This window comes from Parasteatoda tepidariorum, chromosome 2, assembly GCF_982258835.1.
Source record: "Parasteatoda tepidariorum strain Cologne lab strain chromosome 2, Ptep-v5.0, whole genome shotgun sequence".
NCBI classification, from domain to species: domain Eukaryota; kingdom Metazoa; phylum Arthropoda; class Arachnida; order Araneae; family Theridiidae; genus Parasteatoda; species Parasteatoda tepidariorum.
Window position 1 is genome coordinate 68,762,724 of NC_141756.1, and position 22,416 is coordinate 68,785,139.

At 28.1% G+C, this 22,416-nt stretch overlaps 1 protein-coding gene across 6 annotated transcripts in view; it reads right to left on the minus strand.

Annotated features, from left to right (window-relative positions):
* The window catches only part of LOC107451346 (latrophilin Cirl), a 266,378-nt gene that overhangs the window by 237,143 nt on the left and 6,819 nt on the right, over window positions 1–22,416 (minus strand). Inside the window, exon 1 of one of the 6 annotated variants that reach the window (XM_087157482.1) lies at window positions 482–670. The exons of 4 other annotated variants lie outside the window; for them this stretch is intronic. The gene's annotated coding sequence lies outside the window, so the exon portion shown is untranslated. Of the gene's footprint in view, window positions 1–481; window positions 671–22,416 lie in introns of those variants that run through there. One more of the 6 variants, XM_087157481.1, reaches the window with a different exon arrangement.

A 22,416-nucleotide genomic window follows, 5' to 3' on the forward strand; every position in this document is an offset into this window, starting at 1 on the left:
ATCTACCATTAACGTGAGCATAAAACAAGGCTTTTATTGCAATAAAAATTAATTAACTAAGTATAACTCATAAACGAAACACGTTGTATGAGATATTCCAAGTATATTAAATTTTGTTTCTGTTACAAAATTGCGTAAAAAAGTACAACAAAAAAAAATTACGTACAGAAACAAGCAAAACTCTTCAACGAAACAAGCCGTTAAAAGAAATCCTGGAAACAAATTTTGTCTAGTTTCACATAGCTACGTTTCTGCTAAAATATATTTTATAAGTTTAACTAAATTACTTTTGTATTTTGTCGTTTACACAAAAATAAAGACGTTTGTATGTTTCAATTTACCTTATTAATGTAAGACTTGTAATAAATTTCGGACAAATACTTTGTTACGTTCCTTAAATGCGACATTGTGAAGTGAAGACTTTTGCTTTTATTTACAGAATTTCTTACGTAAAAAGAATTTCTTACAAAACTTCAATTACCTGGGTCTGAGACAAAATATTTTGATATCCTTGTATCCACTAGTTTGTCCTTGGCAAAACGTCAACAAATGGAAGGATCAGCATCCATCAAGCTTGACTTCTCTCACCTCCACTTCCAAACCAGAGATAATCCAACTGACCTATCTCACTCTGCATAATACCTTAATGTTCCATGACCACAGAACGAATGCGAATCGAATTTTCGAACAATGCGGAAAAATTCCTTTTAAATCAGACGCGAAGCAATACAATCCAAAACGGACTTCAGGGGGCTTTTCTGGTACCTCGTTTGGAGTCCATACCAGACAAAGATTAATGAGTATAGAACAGGTGAGGTGGCCTCATATAGACTTGGGGTTCCACAGTTTGAACACACACCACTGACCGGTGGTCACCAAATAATGGCACACATACGATCTTCTATCGAAAATGATGTATGAGATTTCTTGTTCTGACATTGAGCCACTCCTACAGGGGCATACATCAAGCGGGGCTTTTCCACTGTTGACAGTATAATCATAAAGAAGGAAGTGGGGTTGTCGCTGAAATCTATATTTTCACCATAAATCTTAAAAAATATGCAGTCTGGTGAATGCAGTCTCATTACATAGAGCCAGGTTTGATGTAAAATGTATAATGAACTATTTTCTGGCTATTAGTGAAACTAGAAATTTGTTAAATGTTCCACTATAGTACTGTTATTGCAAAAAGGGTAAGAAAATTGATTTAGAATAAACGATTACTAATGTGTCAAATATGACTTTTTTCATTGCATTTAGAAACGTTATATAGAAATTCACTACATATAGTTTATTTATTTTTAAAAAAAATCTGAGATTCTTATTTGCTTATTATTCGAGTACGCTATGCCGTACGCTAAAAACATATTAACCAAATAAATATAATTCCCCTAAGAATTCATCAATTGTAAAAAACTCATACAATAACTCAGATTTCGTTATTCATTTTAAATGCATTTGAATCCATTTTAAAACTTTAATTCGAATTAAGATAAGCTATCGTATAAAAAATTAATATTCTAAATGAGCAAAATGGCTGAATAGTTATTGCATTCGTTAGGAGCTTTTTCGATTTCAATTCTGTATAATAATTTAACTAAGATTAATAAGAACATTCGTTAATATCATGGTTACAAGTACTCTTTAGTATCAAACACTCTACACTATTATATGGAGATATACCCAGTTATTTCTAGTTTCTCTTTTAATACAGTTTTTTGACAACCAAAATATGTAAAATTATTTTTGAGAAAGAATTTTTGAGTGTGCAAAATTGTTTATCTTAATCGCCGATCATTACAGAAATGACTCAAAGTAATGATAATTATGTGTAACAATTAGAACAAGTTCTCAACTATAATTAATTATAATTCAGTTCAAGAGCGATTCAAGATTTGTCAAGCTTCCATTTTTTTTTTACACTGCAAAAAATAAAGATGACTAATATTTTCTCTCCCATTGTTACGAATAAACCTTTAAAAAAAAGTTGAGTTGTTCATTTCTACAGAATTAAAATCGTTTGAGTTAATGAAACCAACAATTCTCGCTATAATAAATTGTTAAGACAAATTCTATCATAAAAAATTAGAAAAAGAAACAATTTTTTGCTCCCAAGAAAATTGATTTTTTTTTTTACTTTAATGCTCCTTTGAAAAAAAAAAGAACGACGACAGGTTCAAGTACACTACCTAAAAAATCTATTACGGAAGCCAGTAAAAAGAATTTGCTGAATTTACAAAATCGTTTTCTTTCTTTCACTTTTATTATTCTTTTAAGTTATGCAAAATCGATGAATAGTTTACATTGTGTAGAAAGTTTAACTTAGAGATTAGAATAGAAAAGAATTTCTTCGTAGAAAAAAAATATACATTTATGCTTTATAGCAGACTTTGAATATTTTTAAATTTACGAAAAAAATTGGATAGAAAATCGTAATATTAAACGGTATAATAATAAAACCCACAATTTATAGATTCATAACTGTTCCTTTTTTCTGAAACCAATATTTTCAAGTGGTTGCTTTATTTGTCATTCAAAATACTTTATTTCTTAATCATGTTTTTAATTTTCAACTACAAATTCTGAAATGGAAAGGGTATGAAGGCACTGAAAAAAAATTGTTCTGAATATAAATTATTTTTAAATTTCCTTTCTCGTTATAAATAACAAATAAATAAAAAAAATACAACTTAATAGAATATGTGCAATTCAGGTCAAAATATCTGTTTTGACTTTTAAAATGTTTAAGAGAAAAGCTATAATTGCAGAAAAAACTTAAGAGAAATAAGAAACAACTGAACACACTTAAAATAAATAATGCTATATTAAATGAACTAGTTTAATATAGCTGAAATATCATCCATAAATATCCCATAGATCGTAGAGTGGTTACCATTTTTTTTCAAGACTAAAAAAGAAACAAAATTCTCTCAATTTTCCCAATTTCTAAAAAAAACCTCAAAATTCCCTGCATGTTCCCTGTTATTTTAGGTGATTTTTAAATTCCCTGTATTTTCCAGGTTTTCCCTATTCTCCCTGTGGGGTGGCAACGCTGTTACAGGAAATTTAAGCATTCACAAATAGCTCTCCTTCAATCATAGCTGTTTCATCAACCTATTTTCTCTTTAAATTATAATCGGGCAATAAAATAAAATTAAGCTTAAAATTATGTAAAAAAATAAGACATTTTTGTATCAATTACGTTTGGGTACTCGAAAGAAAACAAACAGAAAACTGGTTATTATGTTTTTATAAACATCAAAGTAAATATAAATAAAATAATAATAAAAACAGCTCGTAAAAGTGAAGTTAAGAAAGAACCTAGGCATTTTATTAAATATTTAGGCAATATACAGAATAGAAAGAAAAATCAAATTAGACATATATTCACTCTTCATTAACGCATTTTATTTATTTCTAAAAGAAAAACTAACTGAAAATGCATTAATACTGCACTCGTATTTTTATTTTATTTATTTATTTTTGGGTAAAAATTTCCTATTGCTCTAATTTTAGTTTTGCTTATTAATCCTTTGTTAAAACATAAAAGACTTAAAAATACAAAACAGATAAATTATTCATACTTTGCACAAAAAGAATGAAAAAAAAATTCCACTCTTAGTTGGCAAAAGCAACAACTTTTAAAATAAGCACTTTTTTATATAGCTTTTACATGTAAGTAAATCTCTATACAGTTAAAAAATTTTCATCATGAGCATTTACAAATTCATAGTTGAGCGGCATTTTAGTATCGATAAGTCGATAAAGAGAGCTATATCGATTGTTAAAGATGAAGTTGAAAAAAGAATACAATAAATTCTATTTTTTTGAAAAACGGAAAAAACTTTTTGCAGTTCGTCGATGAATGATAGAGTAGTAGCAGAAGCGAGAAAGGGGATAAAATGGTAAAGGACAGCAATTGAAAAATGTTCGAAACCATCCATGGCATTTTTTTTTCCCTCTCAACTATCGTCTGCAAGGAAGTAAGAGAGCTGATAGCCAGTCGATTTCCTTCAAAAAAGTTTGCAAGAGACGAAAAAGAATCTTAAACTAAAAAGCAAATGTGTCAAGATTACGTCTCAATGGTAGTAACAGAATTAATAGATTTATCGGGGGTCATGAAAAATCAAAGAACTTCGTTCCTTTTTCAAAAAAAATTTTCTTTTACAGAACAGATTTAAAAACTTTAAGGAGAAAAAAAAAGAAAAAGAAGCCTCGGAGTTGAAAAGGCAACCTTATAATTTACGAGAATAGACAAGACTGTAAAAGACCAGCAAGTAGAAATAAATTTTTCTTTTTTAGATAAAAAGAAAAGTAAAAAGAAAACATTTATAAATAGCTTCACTTGTGAACAAGATCGATACTACATAATCTCAAGTAACTGGTTGACTTGAATAGCTTTTAAAGCTAAGAAAAATAAAGTTCAACCAGAATGCTATTTCAGAGAATACGATCACACTATTATCTCCCTGCTACATCTTTATTTCTTCTTTTCTTACTTCTAGAATATATATTTTTTTGCGACAGCCCCCTCTCAAAATATGATTAAATCCTTTTGTATTTGGATTTATACGCACACTTTCAACTAAAAAGTATTACACATTTTATGTAAGCATACTTTTGATATCTCGTAAAAGAGTAAATGGAAATTGGCAAAAATACTTAACTCAAACGATTTTTTAGGAACAATTTTGTTATGGGTAGAAATCGTTTTCAGTCACACTTAAAAGCAGGGAGAAGGTATAGCTTTTTATCTTGAAGAGAGCCACAGAAAAAAATATCGTTTTCAAAAACCAGAATGAATTCCGTTGATAAAAACTATTCCTCAGAGTAATAAAAACAATATCACTGTCATAAATTAAAAAAGCAACTGTTTTTCAGTTATTAATTTTTCTATTCGTAATTACCCTGAAATTTATAATTTAAAAATTTATTTCAATTATTTTTGTGAATCACTATCAGAATAACTTAAATTATAACTAAATTAAGTAGTATATTCTTTTTAAGTCTTCAAAAATTCCTAAAATGTACTAATTTTTTGAAGAGAAGCGTCAATATTTCAAGCAAAAATTGGACCAAATTTTTTTTAGTTTTCTGCAGTATGATATTTTTCAACGAAATCTTAGATATTTTCGCCTAGCTCATTTCAAATCTGTAATCTGTTTGGTTTCTATCAACTTACTACAGTTTTTATGCATTGTAATACTGCATTCCGAACCAGGATTTTTTTTTAAATGTACTCCAGTGTATACTAAGTATCCGCACATCCCTGCTACAGAGGGAGTGGTAGGAAGCAAACGATAATATATCTAAATTAATCATGCGATACATAAAAGTCAGGTGTTTTTTTTTTTGTCTCCAAGCGTTATTTTCAGCAGACAAGTGCATGCAAACCTATACGTTCTTTATAAACTTGCACAGTCAAAAAATAAACTAGTGTATGCAAACCTATACGTTCTTTATAAACTTTCACAATCAGAAAATAAATTTGTGTATGCAAACCTATACGTTTTTTACAAACTTGCACAATCAAAAAATAAACTAAACTAAAAAAAAAATCATTTTAAAAAAAAAAAAAATCTGCACCTTTCGGTAAAAACCTAATTTTAAATTTAAAATACCGAGAACCCAGTTAAGTAATATCAAGTGCTTGCATAAATGCAACAAAAAAATTTGTTCTGCAGTATTATTAATAAAAAGCCTTCCGGTTAACTTCAATCTAGATTTGATAGGGTTTTTTTTTTACCCTTTAACTTTTGCTCTTAATTAATATGACAACGAACACTATTTGCTAACTTTCTTTTTAACAAGAATTTTTTCACATGTTTGCTAATAAGCGGAACTTTTTTGTCAAAACAGTTATAAAATAAAAAAATTAAAAAAACGTACACATGTTGGTTAGTTGGTGACACGAGTAAAAGGTCAAACTTATTAAAAAACGTTTTGTTCATTTTTGGAAGAAATAAAGAACATCACGACTTTTATCCGGCGTTATATTTACCCTTGGCTAGTTAGCTCGTAATGTAGAATTATATGTAGTAATCCATATTATATATCCACCTTACACCAAACAGTAGCAGACGAAATTCAGATATTTCAGGATAATCAATCATAGATAATCAATTATAAAATTTAAATTTGAAAATTACCTCAGACAAAATATCAGGTATTGCAAATGAGAGAAAAGCATTAATCAAAACGGGGAAAAATAAATAAATGAGGATTACACGATTTGAGTAAATTCAAAATCGATAGGCCATATAATTTGGCAGAACAATCATTCAAAACAATTTCTTATTTTTTTTAAAAAAAGTTAGAACTATCCATTTGTGCTCCTCCTTTTGTCCGGAGGCCGCGCGAGTCTTCACGAACGCAAACTTAACCAGTTTAATAAACTGGGTCAACTAATCAAGACAATTCACGAATAAAGTAAATGAAATCACGTTACGTAGAAAGGACATTACAAACATCTTTGCGAACAAACAACGCAAATGAGATTACTCACGAAATCAATTCATGAATCCAAAGAGTAGCTCAGTCTGTAACAAAAGTAATACTTTTTTTCAGCCGCGCCCAGGCTCAAAATTAGATTACATCGATAAAGCTTATAATATGTAAAACAATACGATAACAATTTAATATTTACATAATACGTGTAGAAAAAAATATTACGCAATTTATAATAAAAATATAAAATGCTTGCTTTAACTTAAACTGAATAAATATTTAAATTTATTTAACTTTAAAATTTAATTTTTTTTTATGTGTAAATGAAATTTTGTTCTTTGATTATTCTATATAGGAACATCAATGCCTATTTTAAAGTAAATATATCAGAAGATTTTCAACTGAAATGTATAATAAATTTGATATAACAGAATTTATAGTAAATAAATAATCTTAAGAAACTGAAGCAGTAACATATTACTTTATTAAAAACTTCATTCTCTTTATAAATAGGAAATAACAGACGAAATTTTTAAAGCTGGAAGAAAACAGTCTTGGAAATGGCTGCATGTATTTGAGCGCTTGAAACGTGTTAACTGCGATTTCTTATTCATATATTTTTGAAGCAAATGAAGTTTTTAATCAAGTAACAGAGTTTATAATTATATCACAGGAATCAATTGAAGTTAACTATCAACTAGTTTCAGATTTTCGTTAAACAAAGAATTCGACATAATTTATGTATTTATTTTGAATTTGTTTTAAATAAGCTTTATTGTTTGCAAAAATTATAGGATAAAATGGTTCATAATTGCATCATGGAGGCTTATTGGTAGAAATTCTTTTGTTTTTTCAAATTTTTTGGTACATATTTATTATCTAAAAGTTTAAAATAACTTTAAAACTAACGTTTTTTTTTTAATAATTATTTAACTTCATAACTTTCTGAAAATTTCTAACTAGTTTATTATAGAATGGGCAAAGATTTTCTGGAGTTGAAAAACACTTTTAGAAAATAGAAACAAAGCTTTAAGCACGCATATTCAAACAATACGTTAGAAAAATATTCGAATGCTACTTTCAGCAAGTATAAAATAAAAATAAAATTTTTAGTAAATGTATTCGAATAAAGTTTTTGCGTGTTCATTTTAAGAGAATTTTTGGCAAGCAAGTTCAAATGAAACAAAATAAGAATAAATTCGGATGAAATATAACAAAGGAATATTTCAATTCATAATTTTTTAATGAATCAAATATTATGAAAAAGTAACATTTTACTGACACATTGTATTAATATTCGAAAAAAATGGTTTAACAAAACAAGCCATAAACCTACAAATCGTTTCAAACTTAAATTACTAAATCACTTTCGATATTTTTTGAATCTCAATTTTGTCTTGTAAGTATTTGCACAAAAAAAAATCGTAAAATTTGTTCTTTTCAGTGTTGATAATGCAAACTTATATTTCTGTTAATTCAATAGAGGAATTATGTTTTAAATTTTTTGACAAATCGGGTCTAAAAATATGTGTTGTTCTTTCACTTTGTAGGTGCATATATAATGAAAGCGCCCCTGCACACACAAAATCAACGCCTGGGCAACAGGCGCCGACATCCGACCACCATCTATCATGCTAATGAGCCCAAGCGAAGCAGTTCCAAAAGAGCCCCATTTCCTGACTTGTCACTGCGACAGAAAATGCTTGCTCCACAGCACAATATCTCCACTCCGTTCGCTTTCTCAGACGATCGTCTATCACTAGCTGCAGAAGTGAATGAGGAATCTGGCATCTTAGTCGATGCAGACGATTTCGCTGTAGTGTCAAGAGGATAGAGAAAAAAAATAGTTTTTTTTTTTTTTTCAAAATAAAAATAATTAAAAAGGGGAGTTGTGTATTGACTTGGGTATTTTTAATAACTGAATTACACACCTAACGCTTGCTTATCTTATTACAGTATTATTTAATTAGCATTATATTGATACCTATTAATTAAAATTTCATAAACTGCTAACATATGCGGCTTCCATATCCATAAAAAAAGCAGCAATTCCATAAAAAAAAACAAGTAAATATGCTGCAAAAATTGTGAATAAGCCAAAAAAATGTGCTTAGGAACACATTTTATTTCCAGTTAAAACAAAACTGAGCATAAACTACAAAGGATGTAGTTAAATCTAACCACCAAAAATGGAGAAAACTTACTAATTAACGGGCATCAGCACCATTCGTGAATTATTTTCACTTCTAAAAACACTAATTTTGCGTGTTTTGGACATTGTCAATAGATTATTTGCAATCTGTAAGACGTTAAGTGACGTCACACGAAAAATATACACAGTTATGTTCTAATGCATTTCTTTATAAACCCTTTGACGCAGATGGGATTGCTTTGCACGTTGCTATTCATCTACAGAAACAAAAGTTCTTCTGTGCCACGATATGTGTATATGCTTTGGGTTGAGTAATATGGATAATTGTATTGTATCATTAAATACTTAATAATTGTATTAAATAGATTTACTTTCTATCCGCTAATGTTCTGTTAAGCCTAATTCGAATTCGTTAATATTCCCTATTCCTAATAATAAATATTATATAATAACGGTATGTTTGATTTACAAACTAATTTTATTTTAAGATATAAAGTGTATGCATCCTTAACTAACTGTTCTTAAATATTTAAGTCAGATTCTTCTTTTTTTACTAGTCCCCAAATACAATTCTCTACAAAATTAAGAAGAAGAAAAAAATTTTTCCTTGCATGAGCGGTATAAAAGAATTACTTCAATTGCTCATATCTTTCGCAGTTTTAAACGAATTTCTCCCAAATGTTAAAAGCAATAATTTTATAATTAATTATAAATTGCTAAATTGCTCCAAAAATTTCGCTTAAGTGTTTTTTTTTTTTTTTTTTTTTTGAATATTTTTAAAGTTATAGCAAAAAAACGCAAGACAAAAAAATAGTGTATAAAAATGTCCATATCTCCATAAATATTTAAGCTAGACTTACGAAATTTGGTGCAATTGTTGCATATAAAACCAAAATAACAGCCAAAAGTTACAAATTTTTAGTCATAGGGTATTCAAAAACACTTTTTTCCGTTTGTAATTTATTGTCAGTCCCTCAAACCTTTAAAAGTTTTAAAACATCATTGATACGTATGAGAAATCGCGTACCCTAAACACTTCTGGATTTATAAAATGATTCTCGATTATTTTTGGAGAAGGATCAAAAAATGTGTTAGAACAAAGTAAATTATATATATATATATTTTCTAATAGTAACTAAAATTAAATCTGGCAGATTATCTGAATTATATTACTAAGTACTAAAATATAAAATCTTTAAAAGTTAATTAAAAAAAATTTTTTTCATTCGTATTCAAATATTAATCAATAATTAATTTGTAAACGAAAGAAATTTCAAAGATGAATAACTGTTTCTCTTAGATCTAAATAAGTGAATTTTTGAAAAATTATTGTTTGCAGATGAGCAGCGATTGAAAATTTTTAACTTTAACGTACAAAGACACCGGTGTTTTATGCTGCATTTCAAAATAATTAATTATTAAAATGCTGTACTTAATATTTTTTAATTGTTTTGACCAAAATTAATACAAAATAATGAAAAATACGATTAGTAAAAATTCTGCACCAAAGGGTTAAACAATACCGATTAAAACGCCGTGTATTCCAACAGAAAACCAAATTTAATAATTAATATTTTTTAACAAAATCTTTTGTTCCTAATAAATAAATAAATGTGGCAATAATGAATAAACAAATCTATATAAAGCTAGGAATAAATAAATAAATGAAATATACTAGATAATAATTCCCCACGTCGTGAATACGCAAATCATCTAAAAACAAAAATTTTATATTTATAAACACTTATTTCTAGCTTTTTATTGTTATTTTTCATCGTTAAAATACACACCGTATTAATTCCTAGATAATAGGCTTGAAAAATTCAACATCGCGAAAACAATACCTTGTTTTGTTTAGTTTCACCACTTGCGAATTCTTTAAAATTTCTCACACAATAGTTGAAGTGGAGTTATTTAAAGAAGATGCTTCGCAATAACAAAACAAATTAAGGCGAAAATTCAACAGAAAATTGTGCGAGATTGTTTTCCTTGGAAAAACAGCGAAAATAATTTGTACACAACGGAAAATTATTCTAAAGTTATTTGTTTATATAAAATGCGTGTTTTTTTCCGGCTATTTTATTGAAAATAATGTTTAAATAAGAAAATGGAGTATATTTATTCATAAAATAAGCCTTCAAAGAAAAAGATATTCAATTACTAATGTTTATTTAGCGCTTGTTTTGTTTAGGCTTCAAATTGATAATTTATTTAAGCTTCCAGATTGAAAAAAATAAATAAATAAAAAAATACAGAGTAAGTACTGGTTAAACTGTCTCTCTCCAACCCTTGATTCTCTACTATTATCCTGCGTTATGACCAGCTGGGTTTATATTTCTATTATGACTGTAAATGTTGTTCAGTAAAATAAAAATTGACTGGTACTCTAATTATAATGAATTACAGCATTCATTTACTGTGTTAAGTATTGTTAAGTCAATCGGGTTTAATGTTAATTTTTTCGTGAGAAGCGTATTGTTGTTATTTTTAGACTGAAATTCTGAAAACAGCATGACTTTTTTGCAAAAATAATTTTTTTTTTTTTCGAATTTACAACAATAATTTTGAACAATCAATTCCCTCTTGAAAGAGAAAAAAACATTAAAAATCAAGCTATCATTTTTAAACGTTTCAAAATAAAAATAATAAAATAGACATTTTTAAAAATTAATAACGAAGAAAAACAACATAATTTTACACTGAGTATGGTTTAAATTCTTTTATTAACCATAATGCGGGTGTTATTTATATTTTAACGCAATTTTTCAGCCTGCAAATTTGGAAATTTGCATCATTTACTTATTCTGCTAAGTTATGAGATAAATCAGTGGAAACTTTTTCGTGAGAACCTTGAGTTGGTATTTTTAGTCTGAATTATTGAATATCGCAAAATTTTGATTTGAACAATTATCGTTATTCTAAAAATTTGAAGAATTTCTTAAGTCTGTGCGGTATTTTTTTCCTTTTTTTTTGTTTTTTTTTTTTTGTTTGCTCTAAAATTTTGGCGTTCGTAACTTACAGGTTTTGCAAACAAATTTTTTTCAACATACGATTCAGCAACGTTCCTAAATGTACGCAGGAAAGAAATAAAACCGCTATGAATAAATTAAAGATAGCGAACAACACAAGATAGTAGCATGTGTTGAACAACCATAAGTAGCTATTAATATTCATTTCAGTCCAAAAAATTAAAGAACTGTAAAATAATTACTATATAAATGTATTTTTTATTTTTATTTTCGCAGTAATGCTCTTTTCTTTTGAATAGATAAGCTACTTGCCAAATGGAATAAACATAAACGGATATAAATTAACTACTTAAATATTAAGTATTCATTTACTGGAAAACAAGCAGAAAATATGATGAATAATCATCAATATCCGTGAGATATGCTAATGATTTCACATCATCCATGGTACCTCAATTCTGCCTCTCTTTCAAAATAAATAGCGCCAAGATTGAAGGAGAGAGAGATAACAATTAAGCAATCGCCAAAAAATTAATCACAAAATCTTAACTAACAATTACTTCTCTTTCTTTCAACTATGATGCAGTTGTTTCGCTTGTCGACTGGAATTAACATCAACAGACACAAAATTAATGACCAACATTACTTAATTATGAACCACATGAAATTCAAATTTAATCTGAAAAAGTATGCGCATAAAGCGAGTGAGACGATGAATAATAATTTATAGCTATGAAAAATTATTCTCACTTTGCATCACCCAACTCTGCATTAACGGATACAAAATAACTAATTATTAATGCATAAATAACTTGAATTCGACTGCATCACCCTGCAATACGAGCATACAAGCAAGTGAATTGATGAATAATCATCGATAAATGTGAAAAATAAGTCTTATTTCACACCACGCAGAAATTAACATCAACCGATACAAAATAACTACCAAATTATTAGTTCATAAATAATTTGAATTCGACTACATCACTCTGGAATGCGCGCATACAAGCGAATGAAATGATGAATAATCATCGGTAAATGTGAAAAATAATTCTTATTTCAAACCTCGCAGAAATTAACATCAACAGATACAAAATAACTACCCCCAAAAAACATTCATGAATAACTTAGATTTGATTCCAACTCTACGAAATACACTTATAAAAGTGAACGAAATGAGGATTAATCATCAATAATTGTGAAAAATTATCCTTATTACACATCACCCAAATTAACATCACAGGATACAAAATAACAACCCAAATATTAAGCATTCATGAATAAATTAAATTTGATTTTCAACTCTCCGACGTGCACGCATAAAAGCGGTTGAAATGATGAATAATCATCAATATCTGTGAGAAATGGTTCTCATTTCGCATCATCCATGGGGTCTTCATCATCACAATTCTGCCACGCCTTCAGAAGAAATAAAAAAAAGCGCCAAGTCTGTGCCAACAGGGGAACCCTTTGCATTACCATCTGCCTCATTACAATGATAAAAAGATGATAGTCCATTTTTTTTATACATTTCCACCATGGGTCAAATCACGATTGTTTATCTAGAAAAAGAAGGGTTGCTTTGCATAAAGTTTGGCAATAAATCTGGAAACTAACTGGTGAGCTCGTTAGTATGCGTCTGAGGGGGGTAAATTACAACTACTGCCATGCCATCCAGCATCTGTTGAGATTGTCAGCAGTTGATTTTTTTTTTTACTCCCTTTCCTGGAGACCCCCTCTGAGCCAGAAGTCCAAGGGGATGGTTTCTTAGGATCGACAGAAAAGCAACGTGATATATATTTTGATCTGCCAGCGGGAAAACATTTCGGTCTTGACGATGTCTCGAAGTTTGATTCATGAAGATTTAATGGTGGCTCCTATCAGCGATTGCGTCGTCGAAAGTTAATGGGCAATCATGGAGTTTGCTTGCAAGTGGCACTGAAAAATGGGATCTATTTTATTTTCCCCCAAAACAACAGACTCTTTGATTGAATTGGATGCTTCATTAGATTGGTACTCTTTTATTTTTTTTCCACCACGTGGTAATGGATTCTTTTAAGATTTGATTTACTAAACGAAAATAACTAAGTAAAAGAAGGAAATAATTTTGCAGGTATGTTTACTATAAAAATAGAGGTTAAAAGCAACTATTAGTCTATGTTATTAATTAGTTGCAGCTTCGAGTGTTCCCCAAGCTCTTCAGCTTTAGGTTTAGATTGGTACCGTTTTATTTTTTTTCCTCCAGGAGGTAATGGCTTCTTTTAAGAAGCTTCTATAAACGAAATAAAAAGAATGGAATGATAATTTGGCAAGTAAATTTACAATTAAAACAGAAATCAAAAACTGCTAGACAATGTTATGTAAGTCTTTCTCGCGCTTTTCAGTATTAAATTTTTAGTTAAGATTGTTCTTGTTATAAAAATAGTATGTTGGCAAATTAATGTGTGAAAGACAGCCCCGAAAATAAAATCAGTTTTAATCGGGATTAAAAACAGAGCTATAAACAATCATATGTACGAGTAACAATCATAGTAATACTTGAAAGCAATCATAATAATACTTGAAAGCAATCATAATAATACTTGAAAGCAATCATAAGTATCCTACGACATGACATCGATTTGAACTATAAAAAAAGGTCACCAAATCAAATTTCTTTGATAACGTTAAATCATTTCTCATTAAATATTACAACAATATTAAGTTTAGTTTAACATTGTTTAATGTATTATGCTACATATTAAGCAAACACTTATTTTTAACACATATTGATTTTTTTTTTTTTTTTTTTAAAGAAGAAATTTACTCGACAATAATACTCAACGAAAAAGTATTTTTCTTTTTCAATAAATAATTACAAAAATATCGCATGTTACATGCTAAATATATATAATAATTGTTAAGGCTGTGAAATGTTCCTAAATTTCAGGTATCATTTCTTCCAAATACTTTGCAAGTATTTAAACCAAATTCTTAGGATGGATCTCACATTCTATCATCATGACTGTTGATGAAGATTATTTAGAAAATACACAAAAATTGGATCAAAGACCTTAAATAACTAGCACAAAATAGACTTGATAATAGCCTCTTCATCAGAAAAAAAAAAAAATATTTTTTTGGGGTAGCTGCGGAGCTTCCTTTCAAGAGGCTATCATCGCTGTACTTCATTGAAGATGTTTAGCATGACAAAAAACAGATAACATTCCACCCCACTGGGTCAAAATGGAATCAGTCTAGCGTCCAATAGCGTCGCCACCTTTTATATCCAACTCCTATTATTGCACCATTTTTTTATGGCTGTTGAGAGAAGAAGTTAAATATTGGAGACGAGCTCAACAGGTGACAACTCGAATAATGCCAGACTATATTAAAAAGAACCGGAGATGAAATGAAGTGAATAGATGGTACATTCAACAAAAAGAATTTTTCTCGAAAAAGAATATACATAGTACATAGGTTTTTCGGCTTTTGGGTAAGGTATAATACCTCCTCAGAAGGTTTTCGCGGGACTTATCTGGTAGTTATGTGAGGTACATTACACATATAAAATAGTGGACACGAAGAAAAGGAATCAAATAAAGAAGGATTGCGTTGGACAACATCTGTTGCATTTTGCAGATAATTTCCATCTGTGCATTTTAGTTTGAAATTCTGGAGATTTGATGATTCTTTTCTCTTTTGATCGTTGTTCATTGAATTTATCTGACAAAGCGAATGAAAAAATAAAATATTAAAATACGTGCAATAAACTTTTTTTTTTATCAATTTGAGCAATAAGCTAGCAAATATCAATGATGTGTTATCGTTAAAATATTTGAAATATATTAATGAATTATCGCCCCTAGCTCAATTTAAAGCAAAAACTAATGAGTAACCAAGCAGTAATTTCCATTTCCCTAATATTCTACGTATTTATTATTTCTACTTATTTTTAGCCCTCTGTTCACACTTCTCGCCCGTAGTAAAATGTTCTAAGGCTCGAAGTAGAATGTTCCAAGGCTCGTTGTAGAATCTTCTGGCTCGTGGTAGAATGTTCTAAGGCAGAATTATCAACTTGCTCCGGAAATAGGGTAAATATTTTCGAGTGGTAATCTTTTAATATATGATTTTTGATTCAAAAATTCGGTTTATAGAGCTTTTACTCACCACTACTTCCACATAATTTGAAGGCTTGTGTGATAAGCTACTTTGTTATAGTTAAGCCATGTTTAGCCTTTTAAAAAAAATGGCAAAATTAACCGAAAATCTGCAAATTTTAGTTCGTAGTTCTCTACCGTTTTTTTTTTTATTTCTTCATTTCTTTTTTAAATATTCTGTCGAACTTGGAGCAGTCGACAACTGTGCTAATTGTCGACAATGCTTCGAACTATCAGTATGCCGAATTTCATCGCTCTCGATCGGATGGCTTACAAGTCCATAAAGGAGACACAGGTAGGGATTTATTTATATATATACAAATGTATAGATTCAATTAGATGAGTATACGATTAATGAATAAAATTAAGATAGGTTATTCATTTACTGGATAATATTTATAAATAGCAGTTTATCAAGTTAAGCGCATGATGAAAAGAATGCTTTGAAAAAGAAACTCAAAACAATCTCGCAATATCTAATTAAGTAAAATGGGCCTTTAAATCGAACAATTAAGCACAGCTTTTGTGGAGAAAAAAATGCTAAATGAGTATACATCGGCTGATAAAAAGTGTAATTTACCAAATTACGATTCGATTTTTGCTAAGCTTAATCGCTAATTTTCATCAGTTTTAAAAACTGTCATACAGATCAGAGAGGCAGGGGAAAAAAACTCATTATGTAAAAATTTTTTCCCCTAGTTTATACGAACGGTTTATCTCTGCTAAAATACTTTTTAAACTTTACAGATTAAAGTTACAGTTTTAAAAAAAAAATGTCCGATATCCGAAATAGGAAGAAAAAAAAGGGTGTGCGTGGGGCAGATATTAGAATCACATCGGTAATAGAGAATGAAAAAAACAATGAAACCTAAAATACACAAGGAACTCAACAGCATTACCCAAGCATGTAAAGCCCTTCCAAACGGATGTCAAAATGTATTTCTTTTTTACATTCAATCGTTTGGCAACGAGGTGCCGCAGAAGACGACAATTCAGAAGGATTTCGGCTTCACTGGATGGTATATAGAAATGCGCCATTTTTTTTTACATTCCCAAATCCACAACACAATTAATATGTCCCCTTATCTAAACAAGTGGAACAACGATTGAAAATGACAAGTATTGTTTGGTGAAGAAGCGTTCTTAGATCATTTTTATGATTCCAAAAGGTATTACGTCACATTTCTGCTTGATTGCGCGTTTAGCTTAAGGCTAAACTGTAACTGTCAATCAATTCAGCTGATTGGCTGGGGTTGGAGAAAGTGAAGAGTTATTGGATTCTTTATTCTAAAGTAACCACGTGTTGAATATCAATCAAACCTAACTTTACGCATGTATGGCTTCTATCACTTCAGATTGGAAGCATAACTAATTAATATTTCAGCATCCAGAAGGGAAACAAAATAAAATCCAATTTATTACGTATGTTAAACAGATAGAATATTTTCAAAATTCTTTATAAATATTCTTCAGATCATTACATTTATTTATTATATTTAAAATGGAACTATCATAGAACTATTTTTGTTATAATTATCATAAACTACATTCATGAATAAGGGAGATGGCAATAATTTTATAACGAGCAAAGAACAACAGACCCAATTTTGAATTTTCCAACTCCCTAGCCCTGTAATTTTGAGCCCAACCCAGAGGGCACGGAAAATCTTGAAACATTGGGACAAACTAGCCTTTGTGGTCGACTTTTTAATAAGAGAACTAAAACGCATTTGCGGTACATGGCGAGGAAAACCCAAATATAATTCTACCCTTTTATCAGTCTACCACTGACAGGGTTGCCACAAAAAGAAATAAACAAAATAGTTGCTTTTAGTAGCCAAAAGCATGAAAATAGTTCCCAAAAACTAGAAAAATAGTTGCCTAAATATGAACAAAAATTCATCAAAAATATGACTAAAATTTTATTTAAATGACTTAATTGCCATATGCTATGATTCATTTAGTCAAGTTGGTGTCAAATAATGATAATTTTTACATAAACATTAGTCTCCTAGAAGTAAATGCTCATATAAAAAAATTAGCATATTTGCAGAAAATTAAACACTTTTAATTACTAGAATTCATTCAAAAAATACTTCCATTAAAAAAAATCATGCTTTTTATAAAAAATTCTCCCTTTTATCAATAATTGATTTAGCAAATATATACATATATATTGCGAAAAGTGATTACTTAACTTAAAAATTCAGCATCTTAATATAGCAATAAAAATTAGGTTTTTTAAAATCATGAGAAAATTCGTAGCAATTGCCATTGAAAAGGTTATCGAGAAACGAAAGACTTACAATGGAATCTGTGCAAATTGAACGAATTAAAAAAATGATTACTCAAATTTGCAGTTCAAAATTTTCAACTTTTATTTATTTCTTTAAATTTAGTATGTTCAGAAGCTTTCGCGGGTCGCATGTTCTCAACAAAATTTAAGTTAAAAAACATGATAAGGAGTACAGAAAAGTCTCCCAACAGTCTCCTTTTCCTGAAAATAGTTGCAATTTACTGTTATCTTACTAAACTGTCACAAGTTAACAGTAATTAAAACCAACTTAACACAAAACATTAAACGAGATTTTTTCCTCCTACAATTCAACTTAGCGAGTAAGAACTAATTGAGTTTAATATGGATCTAGAATCTAAATAAAAGTGCTAATATTTTTCACGGATTATTTGTGATTGTGTATTTATGAGAGAAACCTTTATTTTATTAAATTTAAATTAATCTTACATAATGCACTTATTTATTATATTATAACTTATTTTTATAAATAAAAATTAAAATAAATACATCCGACGCTTCACGTAACGTCGATATCTGTAGCAAATATATAAAACTTACAAATTTTTAACCTACAACAAATTTTAACCTATAATGAATATCCTTTAATAAACTTATATAAAACCTATACATACATTTTCATATAATACTAATAACACATTTTACTTTTAAAAAAAACATATTTTCAATATGAAAATACCTTTCAAAAACAAATATAGTCGTAGAATCTGAATTTGCACTAAAAATAGAAACAACAAATTCACAGAGCAAATTTCCAAAACGGCACAAAAAATAATTCATTGAACATTTCGAACGTAATAAAAAATAATTATACATTTCATTGCAATCGATATCTGTAGTAAATGATATATAAAACCATTAAAAAATAACCAATAATAAAATTTAACCTATAAATCACATTTAATATACTTATATAAAGCCTATATATACATTTTCATATAAAACTAATAACACATTTTATAAAAAAAAAAATATCTGCGATATAGAAACACCTTTCAAAAACAAATCTCGTTCTAGAATCTGAGTATGCACTAGAAATAGATACGCACACAACAAATTCACAGAGCAATCGTTACCAAAACGGCACACAAGAGTAACTCATTGAACTTTTCGAACGAAATAAAAAATAACTATACGTTTCAATGGAATCGATATCTGTAGCAAATGTCAACCTATATACATGGAAATAAAATGTTTCGTATTTTCAGTTCACACTTTTTTTTGTTATCTTTGCTGTTTCCTATTTGTTTAGTGGGTATGGGATTTCTATTTAAATTTACAGAATGCCGTTCCAGGTTGTCGAATAAAAAAATAAAAAAAAGTATTTTGTCAGCTTATTTGAAAAAGGGAATATTTTTCCTCTTCGGGATTTTTCTTCTAGAAATTCCCTTTTTTTCAGTCCAGAAAGAAATCTTTTGGATGTAGAATTTTGATTATAAATCTGGGCTCATGCGTTCATACCCCTAGTTGGAATAGAGATGGAAATTTCGGAGTTTTGAGCAAAACAAGTGAACCAATTTATATACAGAAGAAAGAGAAAACTAAGTAAATAAAACAAAATTGAATAAAAACAATTTTATTTCCGATGGAAAAAAAAAATCAAAACATATTGTATTCAAAGTGAAAAAAAAAGTAAGTTATAGAACTCCTTCAAGTAAATTCATAAAAAAATAGCGCATAAAAATATGCATAAAATATCAAATGTTTTTTATAAAACCAACTCCGATAGTTTGTTGTCGCAAATTGTATTAATAAAAAAGTATTTTCGCTGGAAAATTTTTTTTATTGATACACTTTAGATTTTTAAATATTATGTATAGATATATTTTTTAAAAAATACTATTTTTTCATCGCATGAATAAAAATTCGATTATATTTATATACATTAAATTAAATAAATATTGTATTTTTAAATAACACAACAAACACTGTAAATTATGCAAATTATTAAAACAAATTTACAATTAGTCCGGTTAAGAAAGTATTTAAAAGCGCAACTATATACTTGCAAGTTAACTCTAGATTTTTTTTTTTTTATGCATAACTCTTGTCACAAATTAAATAGGTGTATGAAAATTTGGGTAAAAAGAAAGAGAAACATATCTCTGAAATAACTAGTGTGGAAAAAAAAGGGAAAAAAAAACGAAAAATGAGGTAAATAATTTTATAATTGCTATGAAAAAGGCGTTTAAATTCTTGGTTGAATTTATTACAATGAAGCAAATAGCCGAAAAACAGTTTATGTAACGTAGTTTAAATTTTTTATTGAATAAATTGTAGGGGTGAAAAATTAAATATGAATAAAAGTCAGTTATAACTCAATATTTCTTTAATTTTAGTAGGAAAAAAAAAATCTGTTTAAAATGTGAATAAGTGTTTTTTTTGTTTTGTTTGCTTCTTTTTCTTATCAGCTCAAAAAATTTCAATGTATTACTTGTTCGTATTGGTTTCCATAACACTGAAAGAGTTATTTAAAATTTCGAAAGAAAAAAAAATTGCACTTTTTATTTCATTAAATCCTTCAATAAATTTGCTTAAGATGCTTTTTACAAAAAAAAAAAAAAACTATTTATAAAAATAAAAAAATAATTGCGAATTTTAAATTTTAGAAGGAAAAAATACAATTCCATGCCCAATTGATTAATTTTACAAACTAAACATCACTAAAACAAAATCAATGTATTCAAACTAACGCATATTATCTATTTAATACAAAAATGTAATACAGCTTCTTTAAATGATATATAATTAATCAAAAATTATAAATAATAATCGAATTAGAACTAATAACCTTTAAAAATAAAATAAAAATTTTAAATGATGAACAATACATCAAATAAATAATTATCAAACTGGAAAGCATGATTTAATTATTTAAAAAAAACTATTCTTTCGAATGTCAATTCTCGTTTTAGTAAACCCAATTAATAAAACGTACGTCAAAGCATAAAAAACTTTCTCAAATTACATGTTATTTTGTTGTTTAATTAATTGCAACTTTTAGGTGACATTTGTAACATTAACTGAAACATATGACATAAATGCGACGAAACATTAGATATAATTGTGATTATCATTATTATCTTACTTTGTATACATCCTAACAAAAACTATTATTTTAATTTATAAATTTTTATCTTCTTAGTAAAATCGTTTGCATGCGTGGCAAAAAAAATAATAAATAATTTAATTCTCTTAACTAAATAAATGCGATAATAAAGCAATTCAATTAGTATAAATTTAAATGATTTAATGCAGAATAAACTAAATGCATTTCATCAAAATTAATTCTTAATTTTGGAATAAATATTTTAATATTTAAATAGAAAAAAATTAATTACTATTATATTAAATGCTTTTAACAGAAATATGTGTTTAAATTTAAAAAGTTAATGGGGTTTGTTGTAAATTGAATTCGGATGAAACAAAATCTTTAAAAAAAAAAAGAAAAAAAAGAAAATTTTTTTTAAAAAAAAACGTAGTAATTTATTATATTTGAGTTTCTAAATTATTCTACACGCATACATCAAAAGAAAAGTAACTGCGCCAGTAAATGTTAGCTAAATATAAAAGATTTATAATTTTATATTCTAGTTTAATATAATAATATTTAATTACAAATTTTTCCTTTCATTATTTAAAATGGAAAGAAGAATATGTACATAAAAAAAATATGTATAAGGTATGTTTGTCATAATATTATATCATCATTCACCGCCGAAAAAAATATTAGTTTTAAAATTGTATTTTGTATTAACGGTTTTATCTATATTTCATAAATAAATAAATATATATATATATATATATATATATATATATATATATATATATATATATATATATATATATATATATATATATATATATATATATATATATATATATATATATATATATATATATATATATATATATATCTACAGCGATGAAAATAGCTTAAATACTTCTGATGCTCAGGGGATAGAGCGTTCGCCTTCCAATGAGGTTAACTGGTTCGAATACCAGCGATGGTTGGTCGATTCGAATTCCGCACTCTGCTCGCACCGATCACAGTGCTGGTGTAAAATATCCTCAGTGATAAACGGATCATGGGTTAGAGTCCCCTTGCCGTTAGACTAAGCTTGGGAAGTTTTCCTCTCCATGTAACGCAAATGCGGGTTTGTTCCCTCAAAAAGTCCTCCACGTAGACTAATTTCTCTTAATCCTTGATCCAGGTATTCCCATATTTTCTGGATTGGGTTCAAAATTACAAGGCTGCCGAATTGAACATAGGTAGTTGTAAACCCGAAATTGGGTCGGCTGTTCAACAACGGTTATAAAATAAAATACTTCGAATGCCCAAAAGTTTCGAACTCTTTACGCACGGTGATTTGTGTGATTTAATATATACCAGAC